Here is a 5,888-nt window from a genome sequence, read left to right as displayed (position 1 = left end):
ATTTGTTACACTAAACTAAATAAGGAACATATGTTGTTGCAGACCACTACCCCTCCAGGTCACTATTTCTCTGTTGTTGTGACACATGTAAGTTTTAACGTGACTGTATGTATACTTTTCACGCCAGAAACATCATGTGCACATACATTATGTTGTCAAGATGTGGTTAGAAAAATATTGGAATATAATAGTTAAATGTTAAAAATCATTCAGACTGTTTACCCAATGTCACAAGTTTTGTAGTAAAAGCAGACTCTATGGAACTGCATCTTTCGTTTCTGTAGTTCATAATTACTTTCTAATTTAACAAATCTATAATTTCTAAACCTGCAAATATGTTGTCTAATATAACATGGAGTGCTGCTCGGTTGTCTCTAGAAAGTGTCTAGTGTTTGTCATGTCTAATATCTTTCTAATACATTTCTATTGTGTTGTTCTTTTACATAACAAATATTAGAGAGGTGTAAAAAATGATGTAACCAGAAAGACACCAACAATTCTGAGAAAACATTATATTACATGTTACTTAGCTGACGCTTTATCCAAAGCTGAACTTACAATTACTATATATATCAGGAAAGGGGCTGGACTGGGACAAAAAAATGGGTCCTGGCATTTTGGCTCAGGGCGCCCACACCCAACCGCGGATTGGTCAGCAAGTCCTCTAGTTTTCATGCTCATGTGATAGTTTTGGATCCTTCAAGAGGGTCTTCAAGACTTATCTGTTGATCTTACACTTAAATAATTAATTAATTCTTAAGAGTTATGATTTCTATATTTATGTTATTTGTTTATTCTTTTATTATTTCTTTTATTTTATCAAACCCACTGCTTTATGTGGGAACGACAAAGAGCATGCACAAAGACGACATAATTGATTATTGTCGCAAACACTGTTGCCTCTGGTCTTTGAACATCTGCAGACTGAATCTGACGCTATACAGTCACACCTGTTCATCTCAAACTGGTGTTAAATGCTGAAAAACAAGGTTACGTTGTTTCTAACAAAAGAAGGTGCCAGTAGTTCTCCCTTTGAGGAATAAACCTCTTTATACCAACTGAGCTACCCGCAGCCCACATTCTTTACCTTTCTGAGGGGTTTTGGTTTCATCTAAACTCAATATATTACTTTTTATGACATTATTGGCCTTCGTAATACCACTATTACTGCTTTTCTAACCAGTCTCTGATGTGCCAATTCATGTTTTGAGCTCTGGTCTTTACTTTTTACAGGAACACCTCATCCAAATATGACAACATCCCCTACAAAGTTAAGATCCCATCAGGATCTCCTGCCCTGTATCGGCTGATACCAAGGGAAAGATAACATTGGAAATCTGACAAGAATGACTCTTGGTGAAAAGAATCCAAACAAGAACAACAAAACCATCTTACTTGTTGGTGAAACAGGAACAGGAAAATCTACCTGATCAACGCTCTTGGTCAACTACATATAGGGGAGTGAAGGGAAAGATGATGTCTGGTTTAAGATCAGAGAGGAGGAGAAGAGAAGTCAATCAGAAAGTCAGACATCAGATGTGATCGTGGTACCAGGATCTTTGGTTTTGAAGATAAACCTCTGCCCTACTCTCTGACCATCATCGATACTCCTGGATACGAGAGACACCAGAGGGATCGAATATGACATGAACATCATGGAAAGATTATTTTACTTGTTCCCGCCCAGAGGATGGAGTTCATGAGATTGATGCAGTGGGTCTGGTGCTGACAGGGAGTGTGTGAATCGCACTGGAGGATCGCTCAGAGGTACATCTTTGATTCAGTGGTGTCTCTGTTTGGAAAAGACATGGAGAAGAATATTGTCGCTCACCACACACTTCAAATGGAAGAGCACCTAAAATGCTCTGCAAGCTCTTGAGACTGCTAAGATTAAATGTGCCAGAGATGAGAAAATCAACCTGTTTGCTTCCTTGGGTTTGATAACTGCCAGAATGAAGACAGGACAGAGGATGCAGACGCCTCTTAAACATGCAGATAAAATATCAATGAAAGGAATGAATCAGTTCACAAACTTTCTGGTAGAAACTGAACCTCAGAGATTGAGACAACTGTAAATGTCCTGAACGAAGCGAATCAGACTGACAGCCTGCATCCAAACCTGCAAGACAGAATTGAGCGACCATCTAAAGCTTTAACAGAGATCCAACAGACTCCAGGATGGTCTGAAGATGTATGAACAAGAGATGAAGAACAATGAGAAGTTCAACTGTGGTAGAAGTTGATGTGCCTTACAAAGATAAAGAACGACGATGGTGGAAGCGTGGGGTTGGTGTTCTATGGCAGCAACCTGCTGTACTGGTTCAAGGAGAACTGTCACTTGTCCTGATGCACAATGGCTCCTAAAACCAGGACACTGTGAGGTTTGAAAGATGGTCAGCTGCACGCCATGTTCCGGGAAGTGTCCTGCATCAGATCATGTGGAAAGAAACTGAAGTATGTGTGTGACCAAGACAATGAAAGTTCAAAAACTCTAAAAGATGTGAAAGCAAAGTATGAAATGAATAAAAAAAGAGACTGAGAAGCAAGGACCCGAAGTTACGTATTGATAGAGTTATTAATAACCATATTCATAACTTTATTAATATTGATAAAACATCTTTGATAATTTGCCAATGATCAAATCTGTACCCTAAGGAACCCAACATTTGACGCCCCGTGTGAGCCTGTTAGAACCAGCGTTGTTACAATAATTATACATAATAATCCATAATTTTTGAACATAAATATTTTTTTTAAAAAAAAAAAAAAGTTTTATTTTTGAAAATTATAATTTTCCCTGCAACATATTAACCCCAGCGCGCGTTGGCGTTGAATACCCGCTTTAGTGCAACATTTAGCATAATTGTCCATACCTTTTCAATTTTAAAAATTTTTATTTTTAAAATTAATTTTTCTGCAACCTGCCAAGCATACATTCAGTTGTGGTCTGTGAATTTTTCAGTGTGTACATTGGTTAGTAGACAACAACATTTTCACGCTCCTTGACAGTAACTGCTATTACTCAACTGAGGTGTCCGGGCCTCTACGGCCACCTGATAGAACGGGTTGGTGGTAAAAGTGTAGTAATTAGCTTAGTTAGCAGTCAAGATTTTCACGCTTCTACTGCGATCTTAAAGTTATTGATACTAACACCCAGATTTTTGACAGTAACAGCTATTACGCGACCGGAACTGGTGGACCCCTCGCGACATCACCCAAGAGAATTGGGTTGGTGGTAAAATGGTAGTAATAAGCTTAATTAGCAGTCAACACTTAAAACTAAAGGAACTACAGGTTAAGCCTTTCACCTGCTCCTTGAATCAACTTATTCACAGTTAATTCCTTTGTCACCACAAAGGAATTGAGCCCTGGTACAATCTCTTTACTAGAGGTAAAATGAGTCGTTGAGTACCAGGAGGCTGGAGGCGTAAAGCCTGACAAGCCGACCGGACACAGTCCTGTAGGAGTGTAGTCGCTTGTCTCATCCTAGACTCTGAAGAGAATAACCGTGGAGGGTTGTGAAACTACCTGGCGATGAAATACCCAGGAACTTAGTAGCTACATAGCACAGCCGGCTTTGGATGCTAAAAGCTTGCATACAAGGCTTGCTTGGCCAATTGGTGCTAATCTATCAGCCCGAACCCATCGGCAATGCACTGTCTCTCCAGCCATGCTTCCGCGACTGCTGCAAGGCAGCTATGAAACTGAGTAGCGTAAACAGCCTGGCTTAGACAGAGAGTCCAAGCCAGGCGTGATGAGGTCTCCCCGGTTAGAGGAGAGCCGCAAGACCTCTGGCACAGCTCCGCGGCGAAGCAAAGAACAGCTTCTATTCTCCTCCCCCTGGGTTTCTACAGTCAGAGACACAGTTTCTCTCCGCCACCTCGGCGAAAAACCCACTTGTCTTCTCTCCCAGAGAAGAGACCGTTCTTCATCTTCTTCTCGTCTCCTACTCGGAGAGACCGATCTTCTTCATCTCCTCCCCCTCGGAGGAGAGAGCACCCTCCCTGCCAAAAAGGGGGGAGGAAGGTCTTGCAACATCAGAGGAACACAGGTAGAATCAGAGTCTCGGTCCACTGACAAACGGTGCGAGCCACAAAGCTCGCCATCCCGCTTTGATCAGACTCCCTCCCCACTGCCAAAGGGGAGGAGCCGTCCTCAACTGAGTGACTATGATTCTCCTGATGTTCTGAAACGACCCCCCCGCTCCAGAGACACATTATCTGATCGGGAGCCTCGGCTGCATGATACTCTCCAACTACGACAGAGTGACCGGTGTGACCCAACGGAACGGGTAAGTATGCTGACACCTTTCACACGTCCAAGAAGCACGTGGATGCTGCCTTTGACCCTGAGCCTGACCCTCCGACCACATCCAACAGTCTAGCCGAACCTGGATGAACCTACTTGGCTCCCTCGAGCCTCCAGTCACTTCGGTCTACTCAGAGACCACGGCTAGCAGCCTAGTGAACTCCAGTAGGGAGGCGCCAGAGCTGGTCATAGGTGAGAGTTATCAAGAGCCTCTGTCGGGCCGTTTGCTGGAAACAGGTGCTCCACCCGCAAGGAGACACCCCAGCTAATTTCTGATTGCAACATCCTACTTCCTGAAGAAACCATAACTTCCACGTCGGTAAAGAGGAAGAAAACCTCCACACCTTGTGTGGTAAAAGTGGATCAAAAATTTTCACCCACTGCCATGGATACTTTGTGTAGCTCAAAGCCACACTCTGCCTGGACTCCACCCCCACGCAAAGGGGGAGGGAGCTCCCGATGACTCGGACAACACGCTGGTCCATCCCCAAAACAAGGTCCGGATCCAGCAGAACTGCCAGACTCCCTCAAAGGGGCCTGACACTGATTTGTCATCAGCAGAACTAGACCAGGGAGGTAACTTAAAGGAGCCCAGAGTGCTCCTCTGAAACCACGCACGCCGCGCCTCACAAACCCCCTCCTCCCCTTGACATCCTGGGGAGACTCTGCCCACAAGGGCAACGTCACGGTACAGATACAGCAGCAGGGGGAAAAGGGGGTGTGAGCACCTCTAGCTCCGCTGGACTGGGCGTCTCCAGAATAAGTCAGACACCTTCTAACACTTTGGCAGAAGTCGTTAAAACAATGCTTCCCCTCAGTACACCAGTATTAGGCGTAGGCATTTAGTGGTAGCATTCCCAGCTACCTGCCTGATAAACCGCCCATCACAAAACCTGTTTTGGTCGATATCACACCCCAGAGGATGACTCTGGTGCATCCTAGTCTCATCTGTGTAAGTGACACAGAGGACTTTGGCAGCGGTCACAATCACCTGAGGCCAGGCCCACTCACGACAGCCACCGGGGACACATTCAGGCTCAGGTCGACACCCTGAGGCCACTTGATCCTGCAGGCAGTCTGCCAGCCCCAGACGGACAAGTCACCGTCATTCATGAGCAAATTGCCATGATTTTTCCGGAGCCTGATCCTGGCTCTGACTTTTCTTTGCCGCCGGCAAGCACACAGGAGTCAGTCTGGCAGCTTTGACTTTTCCAACCCTCACAGGTCTTTCCTTTGCTCGCTGAACAACAGCGATGCACCGTGCCACACCTGTATGGTTAAAGGTGCACCCTTTATGGCGCCACGCCCACCGACGTGCCCATATCACTTTGGCCAAAGCATCTCTTGCGTCATGCCAGACTTACACCATCACTTCATACCACCTGACCCGCGCCTCCAGCTTTTTGCACAGCAAAACCACTGCCTCTCTTCAGAGTCCCCCGCAGACTCTCCTCAAGGTGGCTGGAGCAGGCGCTCTTCTCTGTACTCCAGGGAAAGGGGGTCATACACTTATGGCCCCACCTCCAGGTAAACTTGATTGGCCCAGTTACCAGAACTAGGGCGGAGGTACCCAGTACCTC

Source organism: Perca fluviatilis, chromosome 17 (genome assembly GCF_010015445.1).
Source record: "Perca fluviatilis chromosome 17, GENO_Pfluv_1.0, whole genome shotgun sequence".
Taxonomy (NCBI): Eukaryota; Metazoa; Chordata; class Actinopteri; order Perciformes; family Percidae; genus Perca; species Perca fluviatilis.
The sequence above is the reverse complement of the archived record's forward strand: the minus strand, read 5'-3'. Positions refer to the sequence as shown.